This window comes from Sinocyclocheilus grahami, unplaced genomic scaffold, assembly GCF_001515645.1.
Source record: "Sinocyclocheilus grahami isolate Dianchi unplaced genomic scaffold, SAMN03320097.WGS_v1.1 scaffold1250.1, whole genome shotgun sequence".
Classification (NCBI taxonomy): Eukaryota; Metazoa; Chordata; class Actinopteri; order Cypriniformes; family Cyprinidae; genus Sinocyclocheilus; species Sinocyclocheilus grahami.
Window position 1 is genome coordinate 245,947 of NW_015506429.1, and position 11,427 is coordinate 257,373.

An 11,427-nucleotide genomic window follows, 5' to 3' on the forward strand; every position below is an offset into this window, starting at 1 on the left:
TCTCTCTCTCTCTCTCTCTCTCTCTCTCTCTCTCTCTCTCTCTCTCTCTGAACGCGGAATTGTTCGGAATCAAATAAAGATGTTCGTCGCGGCTACATCATGAAATATCTTTGAACACTTCTTTCGAGGGTAGTGGCGTCGTCTCTCCAGCAGGCGGCAGGTGAGTGATGCTGAGCCGCTAATGATATAGATATAGATATATATTTATGTGAATGTGAATGTGTTTTGTGAACTGAACGCGTATTTTTTCAGTTTGATGTCTGGTTTTGTATCTCATCAGTGTTTCCGTAAAAGTATCACTTCCCGGTTTGAATAGGGCTTGATGGATATATAGTGCGAGATTTTGGCCGGTCTCAAATATATTTTTCAATGCATTTCAAATTGCTAAAATATGCTTCAAAATATATTTATGCAAATATGTTTCCTGGGTCTTTCTATGGACATGGAATTTTTTTTTTGTCCCTAGCCTTTACAGAAATATTACACTTAAAAACACTTTAGGGTTACAATTTATTTATATTTTAAAATGAAACAATGTTATTTGAACAATTGCACCTTCTTGAGCCATCAGTGTGGAATATTCTATTCTATATGGAATTCCAGACAGCACAAAACTGCATGTTCAGAGACAATAATGTATTCATAACTATCAAATATATGATGTAAATGGCATTTAAAAATGCACTGTCTCTTTTCAGTTGTCAGAACTCACTGGCATGAGCTGCTTTGTTGTCAGGGAACTGTGAAAAACGACTTGCTTCAGTGAGTATACTATGATCGACAACATGTGCTCTGATACCTTGCAGCAAATATTTTATCAAATGCATTTTTCATGAAAAGTGTCACTGGTGTCACCTTCCATATGGGTGAATAAATGCACACATTTCTTTTTCAAAAAGTCAAAAGTTAATCTAATAATGTGGTCTAAGTTTAAATGTTCGAGCAAGAAACACATTTTAAGACATCTTGAAAGAAGAATGACCCTTCTACAAATATACGTTGTCCATTTTTTGAAAATACATTTTAGAAATAGAAATATATATTTAGTAAATAGCCTATATTTTACTCTCCATATATTTCAATCTCAGAAAATAGATTCACGTGTCACATCTGAAGGAAAACGTTATTATCTGTAACACGTGTGAGCCTAGAACACATCTGCATTTTAAAACAAGCCTAAATGTAGGCTGCTGTAAGATTAGAAATCTGTTTTCTTGCCCCTGAAATACATTTTTAGATATATTTTGGTATATGAGGGCTGGAACTAAAGATATTTTAAATTTCAAAAATGTATTTCTCTCACTGTTTGCAACAGTGCTTTTAGTATATTTTGGCCAGAGAAGGTTTCATGATCTTTGAGCGGCGTGTATCAGATAAACCCAGACACACTAGTATTCACACTGTTCATTGACAGTTTACGGTTGTGTTTTGAGCGATATGAAAGTCATGTCCTCACTGCCCATAAACACAGTTTGGCAGACGAGCTCCAGATGTGTGTTGTTGAGAATAACAGCAGCTCTGCTCAATAGCTCATTGTGGACAGATATTAGTTTTTATCATCTGCTTACACACAGAATCTTCTCTCGTCACAGTTTCTGAAGCTGCACTCAAACAGCAGAAGCACACACCACATCTGCAAAACCACACACTGATTCTGTCTTTGACTCAGTTCAGTTTCAGAAAACACTTTTTGTAAAACACAACACACAGTTCTCTCTGTAGCGCACAGAAATGAAGCAGGACATCCAACTGTTCCCATGAACACAGCGAGGTTGAGATGGCTTCAGGGCCACGTCCTCATGAAGCGCAGAAAGATCAGAGGACCAGCTGAAAACTCGTTTACCCCTTTATAGAAAAATATTACGCTTTTGTCTCAGGCTGTTTCCAGGAATCAAACACCAGCGACACGGTTCTGAATGTGTCTTTTGTTCCTCTGGAAATCCCTGCATGCTCTGCTTAGATAAAAACACACCGTTTTAGTAACATGGTCGAAAATGTGGAGGAACTCGAGGAAGAAAATTAAATCTTATAAAATGCAATCCCGTAACGAACAAAACGTTTCATTTTGTGTGTGAGTGGGTGTGTGTGTGTGTGTGTGTGTGTGTGTGTACCTACTTAACCATATTTTGGGGACAGATTTGTACCCAAAAGTGAGCTAAACCTGACAAAATCTCCAAAAACCTCCCTTTGGGGACATCCTTATTTGTAAAACTTTTATAAAAGTAAAGTAAACAAAGTTTTTTTTAAATTGTAAAAATGCAGAAAGTCTCCTGTGAGGGGTAGGTTTAGGGGTAGGGTTGGTGTAGGGTGATAGAAAATAGAGTTTGTACAGTATAAAACCATTACACCTATGGAGAGTCCCCATTTAGATAGCTAAGTAAATGTGTGTGTGTGTGTAGTTAATATTTTGGTTTTGTCTAACAAGCGCCCTTCACTACTGTATATAACACAACCTCTTGTACATTATTTGAAGGATTAATACTGAATGAAAGTCTCCTGTGAGGGGTAGGTTTAGGGGTAGGGTTGGTGTAGGGTGATAGAAAATAGAGTTTGTACAGTATAAAACCATTACACCTATGGAGAGTCCCCATTTAGATAGCTAAGTAAATGTGTGTGTGTGTGTAGTTAATATTTTGGTTTTGTCTAACAAGCGCCCTTCACTACTGTATATAACACAACCTCTTGTACATTATTTGAAGGATTAATACTGTATATATTGAGTAATTAACCAAAATACTTCCGAGTTATTTAGGGTCTGGGATATTAGATGAAGATTTATGAGCACACATCAGAAAGAGCTGACAGTAAAGCAGGACAGAAGCCATCTTGACAAACAGTGTTGGATGTGATTTACAGTAAAGAGGCTGATCCATCATAATCAGAGAGCTGTGAGAGTCATTTGTAAATTCTGGGCAGCTTTGAAGTCATTGCCTGCACGATGACGGCGTTTATAACGTCTGCTTCTCCAGAGCTGCTAACAATCTCATCACAACCATTCCAACGTAAACCAATCAGTGAGTCCATGTTCTCACTTCTCAGTTATTAATCGAGAGAACGACCTGCAGATATAAACTCTTCTGTTATCAGTTTGTGTTCGTCACATTAAAGCCTTTTGCCTCTGATGAACCTAGAAAGTCATTTCTTTCTGGCTTCATCTCGTACTTTTGACAAAACCACATCTGAACACCTCAATTTGTGCATTTGCTCCAGGCTGTTTACGAAACATCTACATGACGGAGTGTCCGCATGACACGATTCATGACATTAATTCTTCAAACTCTTTCTGGTCCAGTTCTTCTAGATCAGGAAGCAGATTAAAGAAACAGTTCAGCCAAAAATGGAAATGTGCTCACTCTCAGTTCATCAGAGATCAGGAAGAGTTTGTGTCTTCATCAGGTTTGTAGAAATGTAGCACTGCATCAGTGTCTCAGCAATGGATGCTCTGCAGTGAATGGGTGCCGTCAGAACGAGAGTCCAAACAGCTGATAAAAACATCACAATAATCCACAGCACTCCAGTCCATCAGTTAACATCTGGAGAAGACAAAAGCTGAAACACATCCAGCATTAAGACACTTTTATACGCATTCATAATCCATAATATCTCTTCCTCCAGTGAGTCAGTGTTCTGGTGTGAATCAGGAGAGAAATCTGCACAGATCAAGCAGCGTTGAAACAGCTCTAAACACATATGTGGCTGGATTCTGATGCGAGAGACAACAGCAGATCTTCCTGCAGAGAGTCAGTGTTCTGGTGTGAATCAGGAGAGAAATCTGCACAGATCAAGCAGCGTTGAACCAGCTCTAAACACATATGTGGCTGGATTTTGATGCGAGAGACAACAGCAGATGCACTTTTTCACTGGAGGAAGAGTTATTATGGATTATAGACTCGTATTTTAGTTAAAAGCATCTTAATGCTGGATTAGTTTCAGCTTTTGTCTTCTCCAGATGTTAACTGATGGACTGGAGTGCTGTGGATTATTGTGATGTTTTTATCAGCTCTCGTTCTGACGGCACCCATCCACTGCAGAGCATCCACTGATGAGCAAGGGTTGGTAAGTGAAAGGCTGAAGGTTTGATGCATGAACTTCAGTGTCACCCCTGAACAACACAATAAAGTCTCACTAGAAGTAACTTATAACTGACCGGAAAGAATGAAGCTCTCTCTGATTCTGAATGGTCCTCATGATCTGAGTTTAAATGCAGGTGCTTCAGTCACAGATGTGTGGTTTTAATGTGACCCTCAGGGTTTGATTTCAGTGAATGATAAACAAGCAGTCAAGACTTTATTTCTATATAAGTGATGAAATAAAGATAAGGATGATGACTGAACTGCTCATCGGGGTTCTGCAGTAAATCTAGCCTGAAAGCTTGATAGTTGGTGTGTAATTATAGACAGATCACATATCGACACTGTTTTATTGTCAACTCGTTGCCAGATTTCTTGTCTTCTTTCATTCACAAACATCAGGACGTGACACGACGAGCTCAGCTGTCATTATACAGTGTTTCTTCAGATCAGATGATTACTTTGTTGGATCAAATTAGTCTTACAGATCTTTCCATGTAGCTACAAGTGTTGAAGAATGTTTCAACTACAAATCGAGCGATTGCATTACTATTATTTATTTATTAATAATAATTATTTAGATATTAAATTAGCTGTGACTCTCAGAAACACGCTTAATGTGGCCTAATGCATTAAGACAGTGTTTATAAGACCTAACTCTGTAAGCAGGTTATTAATAAATCATACTATGTACAGACAAGCAGATGAGTCCAGGATAGGAACACAATGCGTTTAATAACACGTTAAGCGTTTTCTTCCCATAGGAAAACATCAATGTGGATGCATTAAAATTGTTTTATTATAGGATCTGCTTGTCTGTATATAGTATGCTTTATTGATCATGTGTTTACTGAGTTTGGTCTTTTAAAAACACTGTCTTAACGCATTAAGCCACGTTAAGCGTTTTAGAATGTCCCTTAGTCCCTTATACCGTTCTGACAGGCAATTAAAGTGTTCAAGTTCTCAAAGAGGTGGAATTAACACATGCACACACCGCTATATTGGCGCATCATGTTCAAGTGCCACTGGAATCATGTCCAACCAGATGTATTAGAAAGAAGAGGAGCTGAACATGAACAGCGATCTGTGTCAGTGCGCTAATATTTCTCCTCCTCTTTGTCTGTGATCAGAGGAGCGTCAGGTGATGGGCAGCAGATGGAGAGACTCCTGCAGAGAGCAGAGCCCTCAGACTCCTCCAGAACACGACAGACTGAGTCTGAGGCCTTCATCTGTCAGATCGGATCATGACTGCCCTGGTTCGGCTCGGTCTGTAGAATGCACTTATTCATTCAAATATACACAAACTATTAAATGTCCCTATTTAGATGAGTAAATCTAGCTTTTTGCACTGGTTTCTGTGTCTGTTAGGATATAGAAAATATTATTAACCTGATATAAAAACCATGACAGTCTATAAGATGAGCTCACTAATATCATATCATATGTATGATGATATATGTATATCCAGCTCAGCTTTATCCGCATGCATGCATTCACATAAAGCGATAGGCCTATGATATATAGCGAATCTCAACTAATTGTTTATAAAGTTGCAAAATGTAACTATATCATCATCCAGCTCTAATCTGATAAATGCGACTTAAAGGCATAAACATAAGATATTATAAACATTAGCATCATGATTTTCTGTAAAATTGCTTTGAAACAGTGTGTATGGTGAACAGAGCTGTAGAAATGAATGTGGCTGTATCTTACACGCATATAAAGGGAGGTTGAGTTTGTCCTCATTCGACCTCAGAGCAGTGCGCATGCGCTCCGACCGTCTGCGTCTCACTGCTCAAACCTGTCTGTCTGACAGCTGACGAGAGACACGATAGCGCTGCGAGTTTATTATAGAGGACCGAGCCTATCACAGACACACACACACACTCACACACACACACACACACACACACACAGGTTTACTTTTGTGAAAAGTGGGGACTCTCCATAGGTGTAATGGTTTTTATACTGTACAGACCGTATATTCTATTGCCCTACACCAACCCTACCCCTAAACCTACCCCTCACAGGAGACTTTCTGCTATTTCAGATTTTCAATACACTCCATTCTGTGTGATTTATAAGCGTTTTGAAAAGTGGGGACATGGGGTAATGTCCTGAAAAGTCACCTTCTCCTTGTAATAATAGTCATTATACAAATATGTCCTCATTTGTCACAAAAAACGCGCACACACACTCTCTCACACACACACAGTTTGATTGCATAAGCAGCACATAATAAAGCTGCTCATTTCCTCTGAAAATGAAAACGCTGATTTGCTGGAGAGACAGACGGGACTTTATCTCCCATGGCAACCGACATGTGATGAAATATCAGACACACTTTACCTGCACTGATGGTCTGACCGGCGTTTGCATCAACACAGAAATACATATACATAAATGCATGCTAGTTTATCAAAATATTCTAAATGCAGAGTCGGAAAACACTTGTGTAGCACATGCAAAAAAGCAAGCACACATCAGTTTCTGAAGTCATCAGTCATTCTGTCTGCTTGTGTGAAACCGTTTCTGATGTGCAGCAGATTGTGTTACACATGAAGCTGGTCAGTGAGTGCACTTCATAGGGCGCATATGTTGGCCTTTGACCTCCTGGAATCTGGCAGACATTTGTCAGTGTGTGTGTGTGTGTTCGGGGAAAACACGTCTAAATATATCTGAAATACTGAGTATATCTGAAACGATGAACACTTTAGCTAGAGAAGATGAAGTTTTCTCTCATGGGAGAAACTATTATTTGAGTGGGTGAAATTATTTAAGATTCAAATATGGGAAAGTGAGTGGAAGTTCCAGTATGCATATGAAAGCTTCTGCTGTGAGCATGAAGTCTTCAGGAGATGCGAGGCGTGTTCACTGACTCTCCGGCTTCACATCGCTTGCATTAATATCCTGCGTTTGAAAGCGGATTGCAGTGTGTTTGCAGTGGTGTTATATTTGCATTCCAGTCGCGGTGAGAAACTCGACGATCACAGGGAATCCTTCGGAGAACATCACTCGATTGTTTCAAAGCAAGCGTTTGCTCAGCCGAGACACACAAACCCATGGAGTGGGGTTTACCTGGAAAGGATTTTCACACAATGTAGCAATTTCACAAATTATTTCAAAGAAGTGGCAAGTAACTTATTGAATGAAACATATGTGACCCTGGAGCACAAAACCAGTCATAAGGGTCAATTTTGTGAAATTGAGATTTATGCATCATCCGAAAGCTGTATAAATAAACTTTCCATTGATGTATGGTTTGTTAGGATCGGACAATATTTGGAAACTAGAATCTGAGGGAGCAAAAAAATCTAAATATTGAGAAAATCATCTTTAAAGTTGTTCAGATGAAGTTCTTAGCAATGCATATTACTAATCAAACATTAAGTTTTGATATATTTACGGTAGGAAACTTACAAAATATCTTCATGGAACATGATCTTTACTTAATATCCTAATGATTTTTGGCATAAAAGAGAAATGTATAATTGTGACCCATACAATGTATTGTTGGCTATTGCTACAAATATCCCCCAGCGACTTAACACTGCTTCTGTGCTGCAGGGACAGAGATAATGTTTAAATAGAATGGCTGAAGTGTGATTCTTCTTTTACAATCTTTATTTACAACTTTATAAAAAATATTTTGGTACAATAAGGTTTAATTTGTTAAATCCATAAGTTAACAAACTAACAATGACCGATTCTTCTGCAGAATTTATGAATCTTAGTTAATGTTAATCCCAACATTTATTGATACATTTTAATATCAAAAGTTGTGTCTGTTAACATTAGTTAATGCGCTTTGCGATATTGTTAGTTCATGTTAAGTAATTTTACCAAATGAGAACTTATTGTAAAACTTTACATTCACAATTTTACACTGTGGGAGGTTTCATCTTTCATTTTTAAAATGTATCAGTTACTTAGTCATCATGACAACAAATGTTTAAATCAAGGTTTGATGTTTTCAAATGCAGGCAAATGTTTTGCTTGTTCAGGATGATTTCAGCTCTTCGCTGGATTCATGAATTGTGTCTGTCTGGCGTTAAAAAGACAGTTTGAACTTATTTGGATCAACATGGGACAGAGATCAATTATTTGAAAAACAAAAAGATCCCATGCCAGTGTGTTGTTCGGGATGTTATGTGGCATTTTAGTCCTTGTGGTGATTCTTGATTCAGTCTAGACTCAGCCGTGCATCAAAAGAGCGTCGTGTTTGACTCTTGAGCAAATGTAAATACAAATATTAATAATTTACATGTAAATAACCCTGGTGCTCCTCGTGTGGCGAGGTACATTCAATGAAATGAATGTACTATATTTTAGTTTGATAATATTGTTTAGTTATTATTTTGTATTTTTGGGAGATTTTAATGGTACTAATTTATACTGATGGCGTAGTTAGGAATAGTTATGATCCATTTATTACCCGTTAACCACTTTTTAAGAACAGACCTGAAAACTTAAACTATCGTAAATCTTGAATGCTTTGTTGCACTTAAGACTTAAGTTTTGGTCTCTTTTTAAAGAATACACATATCAGATGATTGCCGAAGTGGAAAAGTTTTTAAAAATGGAGCAACAAAAAAAAGGCTATAGACGTTTAAGTTTATTATTCTGAAAAAAGGCTAGAAAATGCTATTTTAAAAATGTATATGAAACATTTTCTCTAAAACGGCAAGAAAATCAAAGCCATAAATCTAAACAGGTTGTGCTCCAAATTTGAGGTTGATATCACAAAACAACAACAATCAGCATAGTCAGATTTGGTTCGGCTGCAGTACCAGAAGTTTCCACTAGATGAAATGTGTTTCCCATTCATTTCCAATGCTGTCATTTTTTACCTGAACAATGTAAGTGTGACTGTTTTTTTCAGGACCATTTAGCCTATGTTCACATAGCAAGTGCCAAAACCTTTACCAAGTTGTGTACCATTCCAATAAAGTAAAACATTCATTAAACAATTAATGCATTTGTTAATTTTCATCTGGGTCCGCCCCCTGCAGTGTTTAACCCAATATAAAACTCAACGTCAGCACAACCATCCGGCCCCAAAACCCAAAAATGTTAATGCTTGAGATCACATGAGCGATTATGATTATTATAACGGAAACATCTACGATCTAACACTTCAGTCACTAACAATCATTATAGTGTTGTGTTGTTTTTCTGTCTAGACTCTTTAGTCAAAGTGTGGTTATGATGCAAGCCTGTAATTAGGTGTTTCGTCCAGCCGTTAATGCAAGATTATTCAGATTATTCCGCGGGAAATTAAAGGCGTTGATTGTTTTGTGCTGAAAATCTGCTTACAGACTTTGAGCTTCTGAACATCGGGCCCCAAAATGTTGAGTTTTCTGGTGAATGTTACAAATAACAGTCATGAGGAAAATTAAAGCATTTGAAAAGTGTTCCTTGCAGGAGAATATGCTTTATAGAAACCATTCTGACTGGCTATTTAGATCAGGTCAATTTCACACTAGTATTACACACACTCTCAGAAGTCTGCTTATTCATATCGGTTTACGACATTAAATAAGTTCTTCAAGCGATGTGCCCGTTTGGAAATGTTTTCATGAGGTGAGAATGTAGATAGTCACTGTGACACGAATAAATCAGTGCAGATCTCCAGACCGAGGGTTAGGAGCAGTCTTTCATTTCAGGAAAAACAATAAAAGCTGATGAGACCGAAATGACGGGTTACAGGCCTTTCATTCCAGCTCTCTGAGCTCGTAAAATCATGCAAAGCTCTTCAACGGAAGAGAAATATAATCGCTCGTGCCTCATAGAATTACTCAAGAGACTAAAGTTTCGTTGTACGTGTCAACACATTCACATTAACATTCATGTTTACAACTTTCAGTTTTTGCAGTGTTGCTTCACCGTATGTATTTCATCATGAACTGGAAGCGTCGTCCACATTAGTGTTTGTTCATTTTTTTATATAATTTCTATCCATAATTCTGTTTTCCCATGTGCAGCCTTGCTTTGCATTTATATTTAGATTTATGCATTTACCAGATGCTTTATCCAAAGTGACTTACAAAAGAGCAATTCGTCAAAGAGCCGACAATAGTCGAAATACACAATGCCAGATTCATTAGACAACTGGATTAGGAAGTGAGTTAGAGAAGAGATGAATTTATTTCTGTTTTTATATGTAAGTGCACTGGTTTAATAGTGTGAGATGGAAGTGCATCCCATAATCAGTGTTGGGGGGAACGCATTACAAGTAACGCAAGTTACATAATCACATTACTTTTTTCAAGTACCTATAACGTATTACTTTTTAGCTTAGAAGGAAATATCGGAGTTACTTTTAGAAATCAGTAGCAGCAGTTACTTTGTTTCCGTGTATTGAGTGACAGATCTGGTGTTGTCATGGAGACAGAAATCAGGAGTCAGTGCAGAGCGTTGTGTGTGAACATGATCTTACTGTAGTTCTAGACTCAATATCAACATGTGTTTACTCATCTCACTGCACACAAACACATTCAGTGCTCCTCACAATCAATACATACTGTCCAATGCAAACTCAGAATATTATACAAACCTGCAATAATTAAATGTGTTAAATAAGACGAATATCATTTGTGTATTTAATCCCACTTTTTTTTAACCAATGTCTTTGCTACTGACCTTCGATGATCCAATTCAACCGTACTAATAATCAAAAATAACACATTTGTGTTTTATTTTAGTTATTGCTGAATAGTGTTGAACTTTCTTCTTCTGCGTCATATTCTTCATGAGATGTGTTTGAGCGGCGCCCTCTACTGTACAGACGTGAATTTACATTTCCTTCAGCCTGAGCCGCATTCACTTCACTTCTGGTGTGAAAAGGCTTTTACATTCCTAAAAGAAGAACTTTTTATATTAAAAACTAACAAGCAAGCCCTGCCCAGATTTAAAAAGTAACTCAAAAGTAACGTAACGCATTACTTTCCACAAATGGCAACTAAGTGACGTAATTGGTTACTATTTTTAGGGAGTAACGCAACATTGTAACGCATTACTTTTAAAGGCAAGGCAAGTTTATTTATATAGCACATTTCATGCACAATGGTAATTCAAAGTGCTTTACATAAAAGTAATACAAATAATCATAAAAAATAATCACAACAATAAAACAAGGAATTTAAAAACTTTTAAAATGATTTAAAAATTGATTTAAAAATGATTTAAAACAGATAAAAATAGAAAATGATTATATATAAAACACAGTGCAATCAGTTCGGACATCGCACAGTGCTCATTCAGTAAATGCACAGCTAAACAGATGAGTTTTGAGTCTGGATTTAAATGTGACTAATGTTTTAGCACATCTGATCTCTTCTGGAAGCTGATTCCA

At 37.3% G+C, this 11,427-nt stretch overlaps 1 protein-coding gene across 1 annotated transcript in view; it reads left to right on the top strand.

Moving 5' to 3' along the window:
• The first annotated feature begins 5,229 nt into the window (after window positions 1-5,229).
• Window positions 5,230-11,427, top strand: part of dio3a (iodothyronine deiodinase 3a) — an 11,371-nt gene continuing 5,173 nt past the window's right edge. The window contains exon 1 of the mRNA XM_016254472.1: window positions 5,230-5,336. The gene's annotated coding sequence lies outside the window, so the exon portion shown is untranslated. The remainder of the gene's footprint in view (window positions 5,337-11,427) is intronic.